Source organism: Triturus cristatus, chromosome 1_1 (genome assembly GCF_964204655.1).
Source record: "Triturus cristatus chromosome 1_1, aTriCri1.1, whole genome shotgun sequence".
Lineage (NCBI taxonomy): Eukaryota > Metazoa > Chordata > Amphibia > Caudata > Salamandridae > Triturus > Triturus cristatus.
In genome coordinates, this window is record NC_140579.1 from 860,492,194 (window position 1) to 860,518,091 (window position 25,898).

A 25,898-nucleotide genomic window follows, 5' to 3' on the forward strand; every position below is an offset into this window, starting at 1 on the left:
GTGCCTCATGGGAACAGTCCAGCCCGAACTGCCAAGCCATGTCTTCCCTGGACCGGAAACAAGCATCCTGGGACCGGTTTCGGGTTCATAACCCTCATCAGCCAGGCTATCTTGAATCCAGTGGCAAAGTGAGCAAGGAACCCACGTCTGGGCATACCCTGCCAAATTAGGGCGAACAAAGCGATACCAAAGGGGATGATGGACGGAGCGTTTGAGCAAATCAAACACTCACCTCCAGTCAACTCATCTAGGTTTAATCCATCATCATTCTTTAGCTCACTCCACCACCCCAGTTCAGACATGGCCATATGCAAATCAGTCTGACCCTGTGCCTCATGGGAACAGTCCAGCCCGAACTGCCAAGCCATGTCTTCCCTGGACCGGAAACAAGCATCCTGGGACCAGTTTCGGGTTCTTAACCCTCATCAGCCAGGCTATCTTGAATCCAGTGGCAAAGTGAGCAGCAAGGAACCCACGTCTGGGCATACCCTGCCAACTTAGGGCGAACAAAGCGATACCAAAGGGGATGATGGACAGAGCGTTTGAGCAAATCAAACACTCACCTCCAGTCAACTGATCTAGGTTTAATCCATCATCATTCTTTAGCTCACTCCACCTCCCCAGTTCAGACATGGCCATATGCAAATCAGTCTGACTCTGTGCCTCATGGGAACAGTCCAGCCCGAACTGCCAAGCCATGTCTTCCCTGGACTGGAAACAAGCATCCTGGGACCGGTTTCGGGTTCATAACCCTCATCAGCCAGGCTATCTTGAATCCAGTGGCAAAGTGAGCAAGGAACCCACGTCTGGGCATACCCTGCCAACTTAGGGCGAACAAAGAGATACCAAAGGGGATGATGGACGGAGCGTTTGAGCAAATCAAACACTCACCTCCAGTCAACTGATCTAGGTTTAATCCATCATCATTCTTTAGCTCACTCCAGCACCCCAGTTCAGACATGGCCATATGCAAATCAGTCTGACCCTGTGCCTCATGGGAACAGTCCAGCCCGAAATGCCAAGCAATGTCTTCCCTGGACCGGAAACAAGCATCCTGGGACCAGTTTCGGGTTCTTAACCCTCATCAGCCAGGCTATCTTGAATCCAGTGGCAAAGTGAGCAAGGAACCCACGTCTGGGCATACCCTGCCAACTTAGGGTGAACAAAGCGATACCAAAGGGGATGATGGACGGAGCGTTTGAGCAAATCAAACACTCACCTCCAGTCAACTGATCTAGGTTTAATCCATCATCATTCTTTAGCTCACTCCACCACCCCAGTTCAGACATGGCCATATGCAAATCAGTCTGACCCTGTGCCTCATGGGAACAGTCCAGCCCGAACTGCCAAGCCATGTCTTCCCTGGACCGGAAACAAGCATCCTGGGACCGGTTTTGGGTTCATAACCCTCATCAGCCAGGCTATCTTGAATCCAGTGGCAAAGTGAGCAAGGAACCCACGTCTGGGCATACCCTGCCAACTTAGGGCGAACAAAGCGATACCAAAGGGGATGATGGACGGAGCGTTTGAGCAAATCAAACACTCACCTCCAGTCAACTGATCTAGGTTTAATCCATCATCATTCTTTAGCTCACTCCACCACCCCAGTTCAGACATGGCCATATGCAAATCAGTCTGACTCTGTGCCTCATGGGAACAGTCCAGCCCGAACTGCCAAGCCATGTCGTCCCTGGACTGGAAACAAGCATCCTGGGACCGGTTTCGGGTTCATAACCCTCATCAGCCAGGCTATCTTGAATCCAGTGGCAAAGTGAGCAAGGAACCCACGTCTGGGCATACCCTGCCAACTTAGGGCGAACAAAGCGATACCAAAGGGGATGATGGACGGAGCGTTTGAGCAAATCAAACACTCACCTCCAGTCAACTGATCTAGGTTTAATCCATCATCATTCTTTAGCTCACTCCACCACCCCAGTTCAGACATGGCCATATGCAAATCAGTCTGACCCTGTGCCTCATGGGAACAGTCCAGCCCGAACTGCCAAGCCATGTCTTCCCTGGACCGGAAACAAGCATCCTGGGACCGGTTTTGGGTTCATAACCCTCATCAGCCAGGCTATCTTGAATCCAGTGGCAAAGTGAGCAAGGAACCCACGTCTGGGCATACCCTGCCAACTTAGGGCGAACAAAGCGATACCAAAGGGGATGATGGACGGAGCGTTTGAGCAAATCAAACACTCACCTCCAGTCAACTGATCTAGGTTTAATCCATCATCATTCTTTAGCTCACTCCACCACCCCAGTTCAGACATGGCCATATGCAAATCAGTCTGACTCTGTGCCTCATGGGAACAGTCCAGCCCGAACTGCCAAGCCATGTCGTCCCTGGACTGGAAACAAGCATCCTGGGACCGGTTTCGGGTTCATAACCCTCATCAGCCAGGCTATCTTGAATCCAGTGGCAAAGTGAGCAAGGAACCCATGTCTGGGCATACCCTGCCAACTTAGGGCGAACAAAGCGATACCAAAGGGGATGATGGACGGAGCGTTTGAGCAAATCAAACACTCACCTCCAGTCAACTGATCTAGGTTTAATCCATCATCATTCTTTAGCTCACTCCCCCACCCCAGTTCAGACATGGCCATATGCAAATCAGTCTGACCCTGTGCCTCATGGGAACAGTCCAGCCCGAAATGCCAAGCCATGTCTTCCCTGGACCGGAAACAAGCATCCTGGGACCAGTTTCGAGTTCTTAACCCTCATCAGCCAGGCTATCTTGAATCCAGTGGCAAAGTGAGCAAGGAACCCACGTCTGGGCATACCCTGCCAACTTAGGGTGAACAAAGCGATACGAAAGGGGATGATGGACGGAGCGTTTGAGCAAATCAAACACTCACCTCCAGTCAACTGATCTAGGTTTAATCCATCATCATTCTTTAGCTCACTCCACCACCCCAGTTCAGACATGGCCATATGCAAATCAGTCTGACCCTGTGCCTCATGGGAACAGTCCAGCCCGAACTGCCAAGCCATGCCTTCCCTGGACCGGAAACAAGCATCCTGGGACCGGTTTCGGGTTCATAACCCTCATCAGCCAGGCTATCTTGAATCCAGTGGCAAAGTGAGCAAGGAACCCACGTCTGGGCATACCCTGCCAACTTAGGGCGAACAAAGCGATACCAAAGGGGATGATGGACGGAGCGTTTGAGCAAATCAAACACTCACCTCCAGTCAACTGATCTAGGTTTAATCCATCATCATTCTTTAGCTCACTCCACCACCCCAGTTCAGACATGGCCATATGCAAATCAGTCTGACCCTGTGCCTCATGGGAACAGTCCAGCCCGAACTGCCAAGCCATGTCTTCCCTGGACCGCAAACAAGCATCCTGGGACCGGTTTCGGGTTCATAACCCTCATCAGCCAGGCTATCTTGAATCCAGTGGCAAAGTGAGCAAGGAACCCCCGTCTGGGCATACCCTGCCAACTTATGGCAAACAAAGCGATACCAAAGGGGATGATGGACGGAGCGTTTGAGCAAATCAAACACTCACCTCCAGTCAACTGATCTAGGTTTAATCCATCATCATTCTTTAGCTCACTCCCCCACCCCAGTTCAGACATGGCCATATGCAAATCAGTCTGACCCTGTGCCTCATGGGAACAGTCCAGCCCGAAATGCCAAGCCATGTCTTCCCTGGACCGGAAACAAGCATCCTGTGACCAGTTTCGGGTTCTTAACCCTCATCAGCCAGGCTATCTTGAATCTAGTGGCAAAGTGAGCAAGGAACCCACGTCTGGGCATACCCTGCCAACTTAGGGTGAACAAAGCGATACCAAAGGGGATGATGGACGGAGCGTTTGAGCAAATCAAACACTCACCTCCAGTCAACTGATCTAGGTTTAATCCATCATCATTCTTTAGCTCACTCCACCACCCCAGTTCAGACATGGCCATATGCAAATCAGTCTGACTCTGTGCCTCATGGGAACAGTCCAGCCCGAACTGCCAAGCCATGTCGTCCCTGGACTGGAAACAAGCATCCTGGGACCGGTTTCGGGTTCATAACCCTCATCAGCCAGGCTATCTTGAATCCAGTGGCAAAGTGAGCAAGGAACCCACGTCTGGGCATACCCTGCCAACTTAGGGCGAACAAAGCGATACCAAAGGGGATGATGGACGGAGCGTTTGAGCAAATCAAACACTCACCTCCAGTCAACTGATCTAGGTTTAATCCATCATCATTCTTTAGCTCACTCCACCACCCCAGTTCAGACATGGCCATATGCAAATCAGTCTGACTCTGTGCCTCATGGGAACAGTCCAGCCCGAACTGCCAAGCCATGTCGTCCCTGGACTGGAAACAAGCATCCTGGGACCGGTTTCGGGTTCATAACCCTCATCAGCCAGGCTATCTTGAATCCAGTGGCAAAGTGAGCAAGGAACCCACGTCTGGGCATACCCTGCCAACTTAGGGCGAACAAAGCGATACCAAAGGGGATGATGGACGGAGCGTTTGAGCAAATCAAACACTCACCTCCAGTCAACTGATCTAGGTTTAATCCATCATCATTCTTTAGCTCACTCCACCACCCCAGTTCAGACATGGCCATATGCAAATCAGTCTGACCCTGTGCCTCATGGGAACAGTCCAGCCCGAACTGCCAAGCCATGTCTTCCCTGGACCGGAAACAAGCATCCTGGGACCGGTTTTGGGTTCATAACCCTCATCAGCCAGGCTATCTTGAATCCAGTGGCAAAGTGAGCAAGGAACCCACGTCTGGGCATACCCTGCCAACTTAGGGCGAACAAAGCGATACCAAAGGGGATGATGGACGGAGCGTTTGAGCAAATCAAACACTCACCTCCAGTCAACTGATCTAGATTTAATCCATCATCATTCTTTAGCTCACTCCACCACCCCAGTTCAGACATGGCCATATGCAAATCAGTCTGACTCTGTGCCTCATGGGAACAGTCCAGCCCGAACTGCCAAGCCTTGTCGTCCCTGGACTGGAAACAAGCATCCTGGGACCGGTTTCGGGTTCATAACCCTCATCAGCCAGGCTATCTTGAATCCAGTGGCAAAGTGAGCAAGGAACCCACGTCTGGGCATACCCTGCCAACTTAGGGCGAACAAAGCGATACCAAAGGGGATGATGGACGGAGCGTTTGAGCAAATCAAACACTCACCTCCAGTCAACTGATCTAGGTTTAATCCATCATCATTCTTTAGCTCACTCCACCACCCCAGTTCAGACATGGCCATATGCAAATCAGTCTGACTCTGTGCCTCATGGGAACAGTCCAGCCCGAACTGCCAAGCCATGTCGTCCCTGGACTGGAAACAAGCATCCTGGGACCGGTTTCGGGTTCATAACCCTCATCAGCCAGGCTATCTTGAATCCAGTGGCAAAGTGAGCAAGGAACCCATGTCTGGGCATACCCTGCCAACTTAGGGCGAACAAAGCGATACCAAAGGGGATGATGGACGGAGCGTTTGAGCAAATCAAACACTCACCTCCAGTCAACTGATCTAGGTTTAATCCATCATCATTCTTTAGCTCACTCCCCCACCCCAGTTCAGACATGGCCATATGCAAATCAGTCTGACCCTGTGCCTCATGGGAACAGTCCAGCCCGAAATGCCAAGCTATGTCTTCCCTGGACCGGAAACAAGCATCCTGGGACCAGTTTCGGGTTCTTAACCCTCATCAGCCAGGCTATCTTGAATCCAGTGGCAAAGTGAGCAAGGAACCCACGTCTGGGCATACCCTGCCAACTTAGGGTGAACAAAGCGATACGAAAGGGGATGATGGACGGAGCGTTTGAGCAAATCAAACACTCACCTCCAGTCAACTGATCTAGGTTTAATCCATCATCATTCTTTAGCTCACTCCACCACCCCAGTTCAGACATGGCCATATGCAAATCAGTCTGACCCTGGGCCTCATGGGAACAGTCCAGCCCGAACTGCCAAGCCATGCCTTCCCTGGACCGGAAACAAGCATCCTGGGACCGGTTTCGGGTTCATAACCCTCATCAGCCAGGCTATCTTGAATCCAGTGGCAAAGTGAGCAAGGAACCCACGTCTGGGCATACCCTGCCAACTTAGGGCGAACAAAGCGATACCAAAGGGGATGATGGACGGAGCGTTTGAGCAAATCAAACACTCACCTCCAGTCAACTGATCTAGGTTTAATCCATCATCATTCTTTAGCTCACTCCACCACCCCAGTTCAGACATGGCCATATGCAAATCAGTCTGACCCTGTGCCTCATGGGAACAGTCCAGCCCGAACTGCCAAGCCATGTCTTCCCTGGACCGCAAACAAGCATCCTGGGACCGGTTTCTTGTTCATAACCCTCATCAGCCAGGCTATCTTGAATCCAGTGGCAAAGTGAGCAAGGAACCCACGTCTGGGCATACCCTGCCAACTTAGGGCGAACAAAGCGATACCAAAGGGGATGATGGACGGAGCGTTTGAGCAAATCAAACACTCACCTCCAGTCAACTGATCTAGGTTTAATCCATCATCATTCTTTAGCTCACTCCACCACCCCAGTTCAGACATGGCCATATGCAAATCAGTCTGACCATGTGCCTCATGGGAACAGTCCAGCCCGAACTGCCAAGCCATGTCTTCCCTGGACCGGAAACAAGCATCCTGGGACCGGTTTCGGGTTCATAACCCTCATCAGCCAGGCTATCTTGAATCCAGTCGCAAAGTGAGCAAGGAACCCACGTCTGGGCATACCCTGCCAACTTAGGGCGAACAAAGCGATACCAAAGGGGATGATGGACGGAGCGTTTGAGCAAATCAAACACTCACCTCCAGTCAACTGATCTAGGTTTAATCCATCATCATTCTTTAGCTCACTCCCCCACCCCAGTTCAGACATGGCCATATGCAAATCAGTCTGACCCTGTGCCTCATGGGAACAGTCCAGCCCGAAAAGCCAAGCCATGTCTTCCCTGGACCGGAAACAAGCATCCTGGGACCAGTTTTGGGTTCTTAACCCTCATCAGCCAGGCTATCTTGAATCCAGTGGCAAAGTGAGCAAGGAACCCACGTCTGGGCATACCCTGCCAACTTAGGGTGAACAAAGCGATACCAAAGGGGATGATGGACGGAGCGTTTGAGCAAATCAAACACTCACCTCCAGTCAACTGATCTAGGTTTAATCCATCATCATTCTTTAGCTCACTCCACCACCCCAGTTCAGACATGGCCATATGCAAATCAGTCTGACCCTGTGCCTCATGGGAACAGTCCAGCCCGAACTGCCAAGCCATGCCTTCCCTGGACCGGAAACAAGCATCCTGGGACCGGTTTCGGGTTCATAACCCTCATCAGCCAGGCTATCTTGAATCCAGTGGCAAAGTGAGCAAGGAACCCCCGTCTGGGCATACCCTGCCAACTTAGGGCGAACAAAGCGATACCAAAGGGGATGATGGACGGAGCGTTTGAGCAAATCAAACACTCACCTCCAGTCAACTGATCTAGGTTTAATCCATCATCATTCTTTAGCTCACTCCACCACCCCAGTTCAGACATGGCCATATGCAAATCAGTCTGACCCTGTGCCTCATGGGAACAGTCCAGCCCGAACTGCCAAGCCATGTCTTCCCTGGACCGCAAACAAGCATCCTGGGACCGGTTTCTTGTTCATAACCCTCATCAGCCAGGCTATCTTGAATCCAGTGGCAAAGTGAGCAAGGAACCCACGTCTGGGCATACCCTGCCAACTTAGGGCGAACAAAGCGATACCAAAGGGGATGATGGACGGAGCGTTTGAGCAAATCAAACACTCACCTCCAGTCAACTGATCTAGGTTTAATCCATCATCATTCTTGAGCTCACTCCCCCACCCCAGTTCAGACATGGCCATATGCAAATCTGTCTGACCCTGTGCCTCATGGGAACAGTCCAGCCCGAACTGCCAAGCCATGTCTTCCCTGGACCGGAAACATGCATCCTTGGACCAGTTTCGGGTTCTTAACCCTCATCAGCCAGGCTATCTTGAATCCAGTGGCAAAGTGAGCAAGGAACCCACGTCTGGGCATACCCTGCCAACTTAGGGCGAACAAAGCGATACCAAAGGGGATGATGGACGGAGCGTTTGAGCAAATCAAACACTCAGCTCCAGCTAACTGATCTAGGTTTAATCTATCATCATTCTTTAGCTCACTCCACCACCCCAGTTCAGACATGGCCATATGCAAATCAGTCTGACCCTACGCCTCATGGGAACAGTCCAGCCCGAACTGACAAGCCATGTCTTCCCTGGACCGGAAACAAGCATCCTGGGACCGGTTTCGGGTTCATAACCCTCATCAGCCAGGCTATCTTGAATCCAGTGGCAAAGTGAGCAAGGAACCCACGTCTGGGCATACATGCCAACTTAGGGCGAACAAAGCGATACCAAAGGGGATGATGGACGGAGCGTTTGAGCAAATCAAACACTCACCTCCAGTCAACTGATCTAGGTTTAATCCATCATCATTCTTTAGCTCACTCCAACACCCCAGTTCAGACATGGCCATATGCAAATCAGTCTGACCCTATGCCTCATGGGAACAGTCCAGCCCGAACTGCCAAGCCATGTCTTCCCTGAACCAGAAACAAGCATCATGGGACCGGTTTCGGGTTCATAACCCTCATCAGCCAGGCTATCTTGAAACCAGTGGCAAAGTGAGCAAGGAACCCACGTCTGGGCATACCCTGCCAACTTTGGGTGAACAAAGCAATACCAAAGGGGATGATGGACGGAGCGTTTGAGCAAATCAAACACTCACCTCCAGTCAACTGATCTAGATTTAATCCATCATCATTCTTTAGCTCACTCCACCACCCCAGTTCAGACATGGCCATATGCAAATCAGTCTGACCCTGTGCCTCATGGGAACAGTCCAGCCCGAACTGCCAAGCCATGTCTTCCCTGGACCGGAAACAAGCATCCTGGGACCGGTTTCGGGTTCATAACCCTCATCAGCCAGGCTATCTTGAATCCAGTGGCAAAGTGAGCAAGGAACCCACGTCTGGGCATACCCTGCCAACTTAGGGCGAACAAAGCGATACCAAAGGGGATGATGGACGGAGCGTTTGAGCAAATCAAACACTCACCTCCAGTCAACTGATCTAGGTTTAATCCATCATCATTCTTTAGCTCACTCCACCACCCCAGTTCAGACATGGCCATATGCAAATCAGTCTGACTCTGTGCCTCATGGGAACAGTCCAGCCCGAACTGCCAAGCCATGTCGTCCCTGGACTGGAAACAAGCATCCTGGGACCGGTTTCGGGTTCATAACCCTCATCAGCCAGGCTATCTTGAATCCAGTGGCAAAGTGAGCAAGGAACCCATGTCTGGGCATACCCTGCCAACTTAGGGCGAACAAAGCGATACCAAAGGGGATGATGGACGGAGCGTTTGAGCAAATCAAACACTCACCTCCAGTCAACTGATCTAGGTTTAATCCATCATCATTCTTTAGCTCACTCCCCCACCCCAGTTCAGACATGGCCATATGCAAATCAGTCTGACCCTGTGCCTCATGGGAACAGTCCAGCCCGAAATGCCAAGCTATGTCTTCCCTGGACCGGAAACAAGCATCCTGGGACCAGTTTCGGGTTCTTAACCCTCATCAGCCAGGCTATCTTGAATCCAGTGGCAAAGTGAGCAAGGAACCCACGTCTGGGCATACCCTGCCAACTTAGGGTGAACAAAGCGATACGAAAGGGGATGATGGACGGAGCGTTTGAGCAAATCAAACACTCACCTCCAGTCAACTGATCTAGGTTTAATCCATCATCATTCTTTAGCTCACTCCACCACCCCAGTTCAGACATGGCCATATGCAAATCAGTCTGACCCTGTGCCTCATGGGAACAGTCCAGCCCGAACTGCCAAGCCATGCCTTCCCTGGACCGGAAACAAGCATCCTGGGACCGGTTTCGGGTTCATAACCCTCATCAGCCAGGCTATCTTGAATCCAGTGGCAAAGTGAGCAAGGAACCCACGTCTGGGCATACCCTGCCAACTTAGGGCGAACAAAGCGATACCAAAGGGGATGATGGACGGAGCGTTTGAGCAAATCAAACACTCACCTCCAGTCAACTGATCTAGGTTTAATCCATCATCATTCTTTAGCTCACTCCACCACCCCAGTTCAGACATGGCCATATGCAAATCAGTCTGACACTGTGCCTCATGGGAACAGTCCAGCCCGAACTGCCAAGCCATGTCTTCCCTGGACTGCAAACAAGCATCCTGGGACCGGTTTCTTGTTCATAACCCTCATCAGCCAGGCTATCTTGAATCCAGTGGCAAAGTGAGCAAGGAACCCACGTCTGGGCATACCCTGCCAACTTAGGGCGAACAAAGCGATACCAAAGGGGATGATGGACGGAGCGTTTGAGCAAATCAAACACTCACCTCCAGTCAACTGATCTAGGTTTAATCCATCATCATTCTTTAGCTCACTCCACCACCCCAGTTCAGACATGGCCATATGCAAATCAGTCTGACCATGTGCCTCATGGGAACAGTCCAGCCCGAACTGCCAAGCCATGTCTTCCCTGGACCGGAAACAAGCATCCTGGGACCGGTTTCGGGTTCATAACCCTCATCAGCCAGGCTATCTTGAATCCAGTCGCAAAGTGAGCAAGGAACCCACGTCTGGGCATACCCTGCCAACTTAGGGCGAACAAAGCGATACCAAAGGGGATGATGGACGGAGCGTTTGAGCAAATCAAACACTCACCTCCAGTCAACTGATCTAGGTTTAATCCATCATCATTCTTTAGCTCACTCCCCCACCCCAGTTCAGACATGGCCATATGCAAATCAGTCTGACCCTGTGCCTCATGGGAACAGTCCAGCCCGAAATGCCAAGCCATGTCTTCCCTGGACCGGAAACAAGCATCCTGGGACCAGTTTTGGGTTCTTAACCCTCATCAGCCAGGCTATCTTGAATCCAGTGGCAAAGTGAGCAAGGAACCCACGTCTGGGCATACCCTGCCAACTTAGGGTGAACAAAGCGATACCAAAGGGGATGATGGACGGAGCGTTTGAGCAAATCAAACACTCACCTCCAGTCAACTGATCTAGGTTTAATCCATCATCATTCTTTAGCTCACTCCACCACCCCAGTTCAGACATGGCCATATGCAAATCAGTCTGACCCTGTGCCTCATGGGAACAGTCCAGCCCGAACTGCCAAGCCATGCCTTCCCTGGACCGGAAACAAGCATCCTGGGACCGGTTTCGGGTTCATAACCCTCATCAGCCAGGCTATCTTGAATCCAGTGGCAAAGTGAGCAAGGAACCCCCGTCTGGGCATACCCTGCCAACTTAGGGCGAACAAAGCGATACCAAAGGGGATGATGGACGGAGCGTTTGAGCAAATCAAACACTCACCTCCAGTCAACTGATCTAGGTTTAATCCATCATCATTCTTTAGCTCACTCCACCACCCCAGTTCAGACATGGCCATATGCAAATCAGTCTGACCCTGTGCCTCATGGGAACAGTCCAGCCCGAACTGCCAAGCCATGTCTTCCCTGGACCGCAAACAAGCATCCTGGGACCGGTTTCTTGTTCATAACCCTCATCAGCCAGGCTATCTTGAATCCAGTGGCAAAGTGAGCAAGGAACCCACGTCTGGGCATACCCTGCCAACTTAGGGCGAACAAAGCGATACCAAAGGGGATGATGGACGGAGCGTTTGAGCAAATCAAACACTCACCTCCAGTCAACTGATCTAGGTTTAATCCATCATCATTCTTGAGCTCACTCCCCCACCCCAGTTCAGACATGGCCATATGCAAATCTGTCTGACCCTGTGCCTCATGGGAACAGTCCAGCCCGAACTGCCAAGCCATGTCTTCCCTGGACCGGAAACATGCATCCTTGGACCAGTTTCGGGTTCTTAACCCTCATCAGCCAGGCTATCTTGAATCCAGTGGCAAAGTGAGCAAGGAACCCACGTCTGGGCATACCCTGCCAACTTAGGGCGAACAAAGCGATACCAAAGGGGATGATGGACGGAGCGTTTGAGCAAATCAAACACTCAGCTCCAGCTAACTGATCTAGGTTTAATCTATCATCATTCTTTAGCTCACTCCACCACCCCAGTTCAGACATGGCCATATGCAAATCAGTCTGACCCTACGCCTCATGGGAACAGTCCAGCCCGAACTGACAAGCCATGTCTTCCCTGGACCGGAAACAAGCATCCTGGGACCGGTTTCGGGTTCATAACCCTCATCAGCCAGGCTATCTTGAATCCAGTGGCAAAGTGAGCAAGGAACCCACGTCTGGGCATACATGCCAACTTAGGGCGAACAAAGCGATACCAAAGGGGATGATGGACGGAGCGTTTGAGCAAATCAAACACTCACCTCCAGTCAACTGATCTAGGTTTAATCCATCATCATTCTTTAGCTCACTCCACCACCCCAGTTCAGACATGGCCATATGCAAATCAGTCTGACCCTATGCCTCATGGGAACAGTCCAGCCCGAACTGCCAAGCCATGTCTTCCCTGAACCAGAAACAAGCATCATGGGACCGGTTTCGGGTTCATAACCCTCATCAGCCAGGCTATCTTGAAACCAGTGGCAAAGTGAGCAAGGAACCCACGTCTGGGCATACCCTGCCAACTTTGGGTGAACAAAGCAATACCAAAGGGGATGATGGACGGAGCGTTTGAGCAAATCAAACACTCACCTCCAGTCAACTGATCTAGATTTAATCCATCATCATTCTTTAGCTCACTCCACCACCCCAGTTCAGACATGGCCATATGCAAATCAGTCTGACCCTGTGCCTCATGGGAACAGTCCAGCCCGAACTGCCAAGCCATGTCTTCCCTGGACCGGAAACAAGCATCCTGGGACCGGTTTCGGGTTCATAACCCTCATCAGCCAGGCTATCTTGAATCCAGTGGCAAAGTGAGCAAGGAACCCACGTCTGGGCATACCCTGCCAACTTAGGGCGAACAAAGCGATACCAAAGGGGATGATGGCCGGAGCGTTTGAGCAAATCAAACACTCACCTCCAGTCAACTGATCTAGGTTTAATCCATCATCATTCTTTAGCTCACTCCACCACCCCAGTTCAGACATGGCCATATGCAAATCAGTCTGACCCTATGCCTCATGGAAACAGTCCAGCCCGAACTGCCAAGCCATGTCTTCCCTGAACCGGAAAAAAGCATCATGGGACCGGTTTCGGGTTCATAACCCTCATCAGCCAGGCTATCTTGAAACCAGTGGCAAAGTGAGCAAGGAACCCACGTCTGGGCATACCCTGCCAACTTAGGGCGAACAAAGCAATACCAAAGGGGATGATGGACGGAGCGTTTGAGCAAATCAAACACTCACCTCCAGTCAACTGATCTAGGTTTAATCCATCATCATTCTTTTGCTCACTCCACCACCCCAGTTCAGACATGGCCATATGCAAATCAGTCTGACCCTGTGCCCCATGGGAACAGTCCAGCCCGAACTGCCAAGCCATGTCTTCCCTGGACCGGAAACAAGCATCCTGGGACCGGTTTCGGGTTCTTAACCCTCATCAGCCAGGCTATCTTGAATCCAGTGGCAAAGTGAGCAAGGAACCCACGTCTGGGCATACCCTGCCAACTTAGGGCGAATAAGCGATACCAAAGGGGATGATGGACAGAGCGTTTGAGCAAATCAAACACTCACCTCCAGTCAACTAATCTAGGTTTAATCCATCATCATTCTTTGGCTCACTCCACCACCCCAGTTCAGACATGGCCATATGCTAATCAGACTGACCCTGTGCCTCATGGGAACAGTCCAGCCCGAACTGCCAAGCCATGTCTTCCCTGGACCGGAAACAAGCATCCTGGGACCGGTTTCGGGTTCATAACCCTCATCAGCCAGGCTATCTTGAATCCAGTGGCAAAGTGAGCAAGGAACCCACGTCTGGGCATACCCTGCCAACTTAGGGCGAACAATGCGATACCAAAGGGGATGATGGACGGAGCGTTTGAGCAAATCAAACACTCACCTCCAGTCAACTGATCTCGGTTTAATCCATCATCATTCTTTAGCTCACTCCACCACCCCAGTTCAGACATGGCCATATGCAAATCAGTCTGACCCTGTGCCTCATGGGAACAGTCCATCCCGAACTGCCAAGCCATGTCTTCCCTGGACCGGAAAAAAGCATCCTGGGACCGGTTTCGGGTTCATAACCCTCATCAGCCAGGCTATCTTGAATCCAGTGGCAAAGTGAGCAAGGAACCCACGTCTGGGCATACCCTGCCAACTTAGGGCGAACAATGCGATACCAAAGGGGATGATGGACGGAGCGTTTGAGCAAATCAAACACTCACCTCCAGTCAACTGATCTCGGTTTAATCCATCATCATTCTTTAGCTCACTCCACCACCCCAGTTCAGACATGGCCATATGCAAATCAGTCTGACCCTGTGCCTCATGGGAACAGTCCATCCCGAACTGCCAAGCCATGTCTTCCCTGGACCGGAAACAAGCATCCTGGGACCGGTTTCGGGTTCATAACCCTCATCAGCCAGGCTATCTTGAATCCAGTGGCAAAGTGAGCAAGGAACCCACGTCTGGGCATACCCTGCCAACTAAGGGCGAACAAAGCGATACCAAAGGGGATGATGGATGGAGTGTTTGAGCAAATCAAACACTCACCTCCAGTCAACTGATCTAGGTTTAATCCATCATCATTCTTTAGCTCACTCCACCACCCCAGTTCAGACATGGCCATATGCAAATCAGTCTGACCCTGTGCCTCATGGGAACAGTCTAGCCCGAACTGACAAGCCATTTCTTCCCTGGACCGGAAACAAGCATCCTGGGACCGGTTTCGGGTTCATAACCCTCATCAGCCAGGCTATCTTGAATCCAGTGGCAAAGTGAGCAAGGAACCCCCGTCTGTGCATACCCTGCCAACTTAGGGTGAATAAGCGATACCAAAGGGGATGATGGACAGAGCGTTTGAGCAAATCAAACACTCACCTCCAGTCAACTGATCTAGGTTTAATCCATCATCATTCTTTAGCTCACTCCACCACCCCAGTTCAGACATGGCCATATGCAAATCAGTCTGACCCTGTGCCTCATGGGAACAGTCCAGCCCGAACTGCCAAGCCATGTCTTCCCTGGACCGGAAACAAGCATCCTGGGACCGGTTTCGGGTTCATAACCCTCATCAGCCAGGCTATCTTGAATCCAGTGGCAAAGTGAGCAAGGAACCCACGTCTGGGCATACCCTGCCAACTTAGGGCGAACAAAGCGATACCAAAGGGGATGATGGACGGAGCGTTTGAGCAAATCAAACACTCACCTCCAGTCAACTGATCTAGGTTTAATCCATCATCATTCTTTAGCTCACTCCACCACCCCAGTTCAGACATGGCCATATGCAAATCAGTCTGACCCTGTGCCTCATGGGAACAGTCCAGCCCGAACTGCCAAGCCATGTCTTCCCTGGACCGGAAACAAGCATCCTGGGACCGGTTTCGTGTTCATAACCCTCATCAGCCAGGCTATCTTGAATCCAGTGGCAAAGTGAGCAAGGAACCCACGTCTGGGCATACCCTGCCAACTTAGGGCGAACAAAGCGATACCAAAGGGGATGATGGACGGAGCGTTTGAGCAAATCAAACACTCACCTCCAGTCAACTGATCTAGGTTTAATCCATCATCATTCTTTAGCTCACTCCCCCACCCTAGTTCAGACATGGCCATATGCAAATCAGTCTGACCCTGTGCCTCATGGGAACAGTCCAGCCCGAACTGCCAAGCCATGTCTTCCCTGGACCGGAAACAAGCATCCTGGGACCGGTTTCGGGTTCATAACCCTCATCAGCCAGGCTATTTTGAATCCAGTGGCAAAGTGAGCAAGGAACCCACGTCTGGGCATACCCTGCCAACTTAGGGCAAGCAAAGCGATACCAAAGGGGATGATGGATGGAGCGTTTCAGCAAATCAAGCACTCACCTCCAGTCAACTGATCTAGGTTTAATCCATCATCATTCTTTAGCTCACTCCACCACCCCAGTTCAGACATGGCCATATGCAAATCAGTCTGACCCTGTGCCTCATGGGAACAGTCCAGCCCAAACTGCCAAGCCATGTCTTCCCTGGACCGGAAACAAGCATCCTGGGACCGGTTTCGGGTTCATAACCCTCATCAGCCAGGCTATCTTGAATCCAGTGGCAAAGTGAGCAAGGAACCCACGTCTGGGCATACCCTGCCAACTAAGGGCGAACAAAGCGATACCAAAGGGGATGATGGATGGAGTGTTTGAGCAAATCAAACACTCACCTCCAGTCAACTGATCTAGGTTTAATCCATCATCATTCTTTAGCTCACTCCACCACCCCAGTTCAGACATGGCCATATGCAAATCAGTCTGACCCTGTGCCTCATGGGAACAGTCTAGCCCGAACTGACAAGCCATGTCTTCCCTGGACCGGAAACAAGCATCCTGGGACCGGTTTCGGGTTCATAACCCTCATCAGCCAGGCTATCTTGAATCCAGTGGCAAAGTGAGCAAGGAACCCACGTCTGGGCATACCCTGCCAACTTAGGGCGAACAAAGCGATACCAAAGGGGATGATGGACGGAGCGTTTGAGCAAATCAAACACTCACCTCCAGTCAACTGATCTAGGTTTAATCCATCATCATTCTTTAGCTCACTCCACCACCCCAGTTCAGACATGGCCATATGCAAATCAGTCTGACCCTGTGCCTCATGGGAACAGTCCAGCCCGAACTGCCAAGCCATGTCTTCCCTGGACCGGAAACAAGCATCCTGGGACCGGTTTCGGGTTCATAACCCTCATCAGCCAGGCTATTTTGAATCCAGTGGCAAAGTGAGCAAGGAACCCACGTCTGGGCATACCCTGCCAACTTAGGGCAAGCAAAGCGATACCAAAGGGGATGATGGATGGAGCGTTTCAGCAAATCAAGCACTCACCTCCAGTCAACTGATCTAGGTTTAATCCATCATCATTCTTTAGCTCACTCCACCACCCCAGTTCAGACATGGCCATATGCAAATCAGTCTGACCCTGTGCCTCATGGGAACAGTCCAGCCCGAACTGCCAAGCCATGTCTTCCCTGGACCGGAAACAAGCATCCTGGGACCGGTTTCGGGTTCATAACCCTCATCAGCCAGGCTATCTTGAATCCAGTGGCAAAGTGAGCAAGGAACCCACGTCTGGGCATACCCTGCCAACTAAGGGCGAACAAAGCGATACCAAAGGGGATGATGGATGGAGTGTTTGAGCAAATCAAACACTCACCTCCAGTCAACTGATCTAGGTTTAATCCATCATCATTCTTTAGCTCACTCCACCACCCCAGTTCAGACATGGCCATATGCAAATCAGTCTGACCCTGTGCCTCATGGGAACAGTCTAGCCCGAACTGACAAGCCATGTCTTCCCTGGACCGGAAACAAGCATCCTGGGACCGGTTTCGGGTTCATAACCCTCATCAGCCAGGCTATCTTGAATCCAGTGGCAAAGTGAGCAAGGAACCCCCGTCTGTGCATACCCTGCCAACTTAGGGTGAATAAGCGATACCAAAGGGGATGATGGACAGAGCGTTTGAGCAAATCAAACACTCACCTCCAGTCAACTGATCTAGGTTTAATCCATCATCATTCTTTAGCTCACTCCACCACCCCAGTTCAGACATGGCCATATGCAAATCAGTCTGACCCTGTGCCTCATGGGAACAGTCGAGCCCGAACTGCCAAGCCATGTCTTCCCTGGACCGGAAACAAGCATCTTGGGACCGGTTTCGGGTTCATAACCCTCATCAGCCAGGCTATCTTGAATCCAGTGGCAAAGTGAGCAAGGAACCCACGTCTGGGCATACCCTGCCAACTTAGGGCGAACAAAGCGATACCAAAGGGGATGATGGACGGAGCGTTTGAGCAAATCAAACACTCACCTCCAGTCAACTGATCTAGGTTTAATCCATCATCATTCTTTAGCTCACTCCACCACCCCAGTTCAGACAAGGCCATATGCAAATCAGTCTGACCCTGTGCCTCATGGGAACAGTCCAGCCCGAACTGCCAAGCCATGTCTTCCCTGGACCGGAAACAAGCATCCTGGGACCGGTTTCGTGTTCATAACCCTCATCAGCCAGGCTATCTTGAATCCAGTGGCAAAGTGAGCAAGGAACCCACGTCTGGGCATACCCTGCCAACTTAGGGCGAACAAAGCGATACCAAAGGGGATGATGGACGGAGCGTTTGAGCAAATCAAACAATCACCTCCAGTCAACTGATCTAGGTTTAATCCATCATCATTCTTTAGCTCACTCCCCCACCCTAGTTCAGACATGGCCATATGCAAATCAGTCTGACCCTGTGCCTCATGGGAACAGTCCAGCCCGAACTGCCAAGCCATGTCTTCCCTGGACCGGAAACAAGCATCCTGGGACCGGTTTCGGGTTCATAACCCTCATCAGCCAGGCTATTTTGAATCCAGTGGCAAAGTGAGCAAGGAACCCACGTCTGGGCATACCCTGCCAACTTAGGGCGAACAAAGCGATACCAAAGGGGATGATGGACGGAGCGTTTGGGCAAATCAAACACTCACCTCCAGTCAACTGGTCTAGGTTTAATCCATCATCATTCTTTAGCTCACTCCCCCACCCCAGTTCAGACATGGCCATATGCAAATCAGTCTGACCCTGTGCCTCATGGGAACAGTCCAGCCCGAACTGCCAAGCCATGTCTTCCCTGGACTGGAAACAAGCATCCTGGGACCAGTTTCGGGTTCTTAACCCTCATCAGCCAGGCTTTCTTGAATCCAGTGGCAAAGTGAGCAAGGAACCCACGTCTGGGCATACCCTGCCAACTTAGGGCGAACAAAGCGATACCAAAGGGGATGATGGACGGAGCGTTTGAGCAAATCAAACACTCACCTCCAGTCAACTGATCTAGGTTTAATCCATCATCATTCTTTAGCTCACTCCCCCACCCCAGTTCAGACATGGCCATATGCTAATCAGACTGACCCTGTGCCTCATGGGAATAGTCCAGCCCGAACTGCGAAGCCATGTCTTTCCTGGACCAGAAACAAGCATCCTGGGACCGGTTTCGGGTTCATAACCCTCATCAGCCAGGCTATCTTGAATCCAGTGGCAAAGTGAGCAAGGAACCCACGTCTGGGCATACCCTGCCAACTTAGGGCGAACAATGCGATACCAAAGGGGATGATGGACGGAGCGTTTGAGCAAATCAAACACTCACCTCCAGTCAACTGATCTAGGTTTAATCCATCATCATTCTTTAGCTCACTCCACCACCCCAGTTCAGACATGGCCATATGCAAATCAGTCTGACCCTGTGCCTCATGGGAACAGTCCAGCCCGAACTGCCAAGCCATGACTTCCCTGGACCGGAAACAAGCATCCTGGGACCGGTTTCGGGTTCATAACCCTCATCAGCCAGGCTATCTTGAATCCAGTGGCAAAGTGAGCAAGGAACCCACGTCTGGGCATACCCTGCCAACTTAGGGCGAACAAAGCGATACCAAAGAGGATGATGGACGGAGCGTTTGAGCAAATCAAACACTCACCTCCAGTCAACTGATCTAGGTTTAATCCATCATCATTCTTTAGCTCACTCCCCCACCCTAGTTCAGACATGGCCATATGCAAATCAGTCTGACCCTGTGCCTCATGGGAACAGTCCAGCCCGAACTGCCAAGCCATGTCTTCCCTGGACCGGAAACAAGCATCCTGGGACCGGTTTCGGGTTCATAACCCTCATCAGCCAGGCTATTTTGAATCCAGTGGCAAAGTGAGCAAGGAACCCACGTCTGGGCATACCCTGCCAACTTAGGGCGAACAAAGCGATACCAAAGGGGATGATGGACGGAGCGTTTGGGCAAATCAAACACTCACCTCCAGTCAACTGGTCTAGGTTTAATCCATCATCATTCTTTAGCTCACTCCCCCACCCCAGTTCAGACATGGCCATATGCAAATCAGTCTGACCCTGTGCCTCATGGGAACAGTCCAGCCCGAACTGCCAAGCCATGTCTTCCCTGGACTGGAAACAAGCATCCTGGGACCAGTTTCGGGTTCTTAACCCTCATCAGCCAGGCTTTCTTGAATCCAGTGGCAAAGTGAGCAAGGAACCCACGTCTGGGCATACCCTGCCAACTTAGGGCGAACAAAGCGATACCAAAGGGGATGATGGACGGAGCGTTTGAGCAAATCAAACACTCACCTCCAGTCAACTGATCTAGGTTTAATCCATCATCATTCTTTAGCTCACTCCACCACCCCAGTTCAGACATGGCCATATGCAAATCAGTCTGACCCTGTGCCTCATGGGAACAGTCTAGCCCGAACTGACAAGCCATGTCTTCCCTGCACCGGAAACAAGCATCCTGGGACCGGTTTCGGGTTCATAACCCTCATCAGCCAGGCTATCTTGAATCCAGTGGCAAAGTGAGCAAGGAACCCCCGTCTGTGCATACCCTGCCAACTTAGGGCGAATAAGCGATACCAAAGGGGATGATGGACAGAGCGTTTGAGCAAATCAAACACTCACCTCCAGTCAACTGATCTAGGTTTAATCCATCATCATTCTTTAGCTCACTCCACCACCCCAGTTCAGACATGGCCATATGCAAATCAGTCTGACCCTGTGCCTCATGGGAACAGTCCAGCCCGAACTGCCAAGCCATGTCTTCCCTGGACCGGAAACAAGTATCCTGGGACCGGTTTCGGGTTCATAACCCTCATCAGCCAGGCTATCTTGAATCCAGTGGCAAAGTGAGCAAGGAACCCACGTCTGGGCATACCCTGCCAGCTTAGGGCGAACAAAGCGATACCAAAGGGGATGATGGACGGAGCGTTTGAGCAAATCAAACACTCACCTCCAGTCAACTGATCTAGGTTTAATCCATCATCATTCTTTAGCTCACTCCCCCACCCCAGTTCAGACATGGCCATATGCAAATCAGTCTGACCCTGTGCCTCATGGGAACTGTCCAGCCCGAACTGCAAAGCCATGTCTTCCCTGGACCGGAAACAAGCATCCTGGGACCGGTTTCGGGTTCATAACCCTCATCAGCCAGGCTATCTTGAATCCAGTGGCAAAGTGAGCAAGGAACCCACGTCTGGGCATACCCTGCCAACTTAGGGCAAACAAAGCGATACCAAAGGGGATGATGGACGGAGCGTTTGAGCAAATCAAACACTCACCTCCAGTCAACTGATCTAGGTTTAATCCATCATCATTCTATAGCTCACTCCCCCACCCCAGTTCAGACATGGCCATATGCAAATCAGTCTGACCCTGTGCCTCATGGGAACAGTCCAGCCCGAACTGCCAAGCCATGTCTTCCCTGGACCGGAAACAAGCATCCTGGGACCAGTTTCGGGTTCTTAACCCTCATCATCCAGGCTATCTTGAATTCAGTGGCAAAGTGAGCACGGAACCCACGTCTGGGCATACCCTGCCAACTTAGGGCGAACAAAGCGATACCAAAGGGGATGATGGACGGAGCGTTTGAGCAAATCAAACACTCACCTCCAGTCAACTGATCTAGGTTTAATCCATCATCATTCTTTCGCTCACTCCACCACCCCAGTTCAGCCATGGCCATATGCAAATCAGTCTGACCCTGTGCCTCATGGGAACAGTCCAGCCCGAACTGCCAAGCCATGTCTTCCCTGGACCGGAAACAAGCATCCTGGGACCGGTTTCGAGTTCATAACCCTCATCAGCCAGGCTATCTTGAATCCAGTGGCAAAGTGAGCAAGGAACCCACGTCTGGGCATACCCTGCCAAATTAGGGCGAACAAAGCGATACCAAAGGGGATGATGGACGGAGCGTTTGAGCAAATCAAACACTCACCTCCAGTCAACTGATCTAGGTTTAATCCATCATCATTCTTTAGCTCACTCCACCACCCCAGTTCAGACATGGCCATATGCAAATCAGTCTGACCCTGTGCCTCATGGGAACATTCCAGCCCGAACTGCCAAGCCATGTCTTCCCTGGACTGGAAACAAGCATCCTGGGACGGATTCGGGTTCATAACCCTCATCAGCCAGGCTATCTTGAATCCAGTGGCAAAGTGAGCAAGGAACCCCCGTCTTGGAATACCCTGCCAACTTAGGGCGAACAAAGCGATACCAAAGGGGATGATGGACGGAGCGTTTGAGCAAATCAAACACTCACCTCCAGTCAACTGATCTAGGTTTAATCCATCATCATTCTTTAGCTCACTCCCCCACCCCAGTTCAGACATGGCCATATGCAAATCAGTCTGACCCTGTGCCTCATGGGAACAGTCCAGCCCGAACTGCCAAGCCATGTCTTCCCTGGACCGGAAATAAGCATCCTGGGACCGGTTTCGGGTTCATAACCCTCATCAGCCAGGCTATCTTGAATCCAGTGGCAAAGTGAGCAAGGAACCCACGTCTGGGCATACCCTGCCAACTTAGGGCGAACAAAGCGATACCAAAGGGGATGATGGACGGAGCGTTTGAGCAAATCAAACACTCACCTCCAGTCAACTGATCTAGTTTTAATCCATCATCATTCTTTAGCTCACTCCACCACCCCAGTTCAGACATGGCCATATGCAAATCAGTCTGACCCTGTGCCTCATGGGAATAGTCCAGCCCGAACTGACGAGCCATGTCTTCCCTGGACCGGAAACAAGCATCCTGGGACCGGTTTCGGGTCCATAACCCTCATCAGCCAGGCTATCTTGAATCCAGTGGCAAAGTGAGCAAGGAACCCCCGTCTGGGCATACCCTGCCAACTTATGGCAAACAAAGCGATACCAAAGGGGATGATGGACGGAGCGTTTGAGCAAATCAAACACTCACCTCCAGTCAACTGATCTAGGTTTAATCCATCATCATTCTTTAGCACACTCCACCACCCCAGTTCAGACATGGCCATATGCAAATCAGTCTGACCCTGTGCCTCATGGGAACAGTCCAGCACGAACTGCCAAGCCATGTCTTCCCTGGACCGGAAACAAGCATCCTGGGACCGGTTTCGGGTTCATAACCCTCATCAGCCAGGCTATCTTGAATCCAGTGGCAAAGTGAGCAAGGAACCCACGTCTGGGTATACCCTGCCAACTTAGGGCGAACAAAGCGATACCAAAGGGGATGATGGACGGAGCGTTTGAGCAAATCAAACACTCATCTCCAGTCAACTGATCTAGGTTTAATCCATCATCATTCTATAGCTCACTCCCCCAACCCAGTTCAGACATGGCCATAAGAAAATCAGTCTGACCCTGTGCCTCATGGGAACAGTCCAGCCCGAACTGCCAAGCCATGTCTTCCCTGGACCAGAAACAAGCATCCTGGGACCAGTTTCGGGTTCTTAACCCTCATCATCCAGGCTATCTTGAATCCAGTGGCAAAGTGAGCAAGGAACCCACGTCTGGGCATACCCTGCCAACTTAGGGCGAACAAAGCGATACCAAAGGGGATGTTGGACGGAGCGTTTGAGCAAATCAAACACTCACCTCCAGTCAACTGATCTAGGTTTAATCCATCATCATTCTTTAGCTCACTCCACCACCCCAGTTCAGCCATGGCCATATGCAAATCAGTCTGACCCTGTGCCTCATGGGAACAGTCCAGCCCGAACTGCCAAGCCATGTCTTCCCTGGACCGGAAACAAGCATCCTGGGACCGGTTTCGAGTTCATAACCCTCATCAGCCAGGCTATCTTGAATCCAGTGGCAAAGTGAGCAAGGAACCCACGTCTGGGCATACCCTGCCAAATTAGGGCGAACAAAGCGATACCAAAGGGGATGATGGACGGAGCGTTTGAGCAAATCAAACACTCACCACCAGTCAACTGATCTAGGTTTAATCCATCATCATTCTTTAGCTCACTCCACCACCCCAGTTCAGACATGGCCATATGCAAATCAGTCTGACCCTGTGCCTCATGGGAACATTCCAGCCTGAACTGCCAAGCCATGTCTTCCCTGGACTGGAAACAAGCATCCTGGGACCGGTTTCGGGTTCATAACCCTCATCAGCCAGGCTATCTTGAATCCAGTGGCAAAGTGAGCAAGGAACCCACGTCTGGGCATACCCTGCCAACTTAAGGCGAACAAAGCGATACCAAAGGGGATGATGGACGGAGCGTTTGAGCAAATCAAACACTCACCTCCAGTCAACTGATCTAGGTTTAATCCATCATCATTCTTTAGCTCACTCCACCACCCCAGTTCAGACATGGCCATATGCAAATCAGTCTGACCCTATGCCTCAAGGGAACAGTCCAGCCCGAACTACCAAGCCATGTCTTCCCTGAACCGGAAAAAAGCATCATGGGACCGGTTTCGGGTTCATAACCCTCATCAGCCAGGCTATCTTGAAACCAGTGGCAAAGTGAGCAAGGAACCCACGTCTGGGCATACCCTGCCAACTTAGGGCGAACAAAGCAATACCAAAGGGGATGATGGACGGAGCGTTTGAGCAAATCAAACACTCACCTCCAGTCAACTGATCTAGGTTTAATCCATCATCATTCTTCTGCTCACTCCACCACCCCAGTTCAGACATGGCCATATGCAAATCAGTCTGACCCTGTGCATCATGGGAACAGTCCAGCCCGAACTGCCAAGCCATGTCTTCCCTGGACCGGAAACAAGCATCCTGGGACCGGTTTCGGGTTCTTAACCCTCATCAGCCAGGCTATCTTGAATCCAGTGGCAAAGTGAGCAAGGAACCCACGTCTGGGCATACCCTGCCAACGTAGGGCGAACAAAACGATACCAAAGGGGATGATGGACAGAGCGTTTGAGCAAATCAAACACTCACCTCCAGTTAACTGATCTAGGTTTAATCCATCATCATTCTTTAGCTCACTCCACCACCCCAGTTCAGACATGGCCATATGCAAATCAGTCTGATCCTGTGCCTCATGGGAACAGTCCAGCCCGAACTGCCAAGCCATGTCTTCCCTGGACCGGAAACAAGCATCCTGGGACCGGTTTCGGGTTCATAACCCTCATCAGCCAGGCTATCTTGAATCCAGTGGCAAAGTGAGCAAGGAACCCCCGTCTGTGCATACCCTGCCAACTTAGGGCGAATAAGCGATACCAAAGGGGATGATGGACAGAGCGTTTGAGCAAATCAAACACTCACCTCCAGTCAACTGATCTAGGTTTAATCCATCATCATTCTTTAGCTCACTCCACCACCCCAGTTCAGACATGGCCATATGCTAATCAGACTGACCCTGTGCCTCATGGGAACAGTCCAGCCCGAACTGCGAAGCCATGTCTTCCCTGGACCAGAAACAAGCATCCTGGGACCGGTTTCGGGTTCATAACCCTCATCAGCCAGGCTATCTTGAATCCAGTGGCAAAGTGAGCAAGGAACCCACGTCTGGGCATACCCTGCCAACTTAGGGCGAACAATGCGATACCAAAGGGGATGATGGACGGAGCGTTTGAGCAAATCAAACACTCACCTCCAGTCAACTGATCTAGGTTTAATCCATCATCATTCTTTAGCTCACTCCACCACCCCAGTTCAGACATGGCCATATGCAAATCAGTCTGACCCTGTGCCTCATGGGAACAGTCCAGCCCGAACTGCCAAGCCATGACTTCCCTGGACCGGAAACAAGCATCCTGGGACCGGTTTCGGGTTCATAACCCTCATCAGCCAGGCTATCTTGAATCCAGTGGCAAAGTGAGCAAGGAACCCACGTCTGGGCATACCCTGCCAACTTAGGGCGAACAAAGCGATACCAAAGGGGATGATGGACGGAGCGTTTGAGCAAATCAAACACTCACCTCCAGTCAACTGATCTAGGTTTAATCCATCATCATTCTTTAGCTCACTCCACCACCCCAGTTCAGACATGGCCATATGCAAATCAG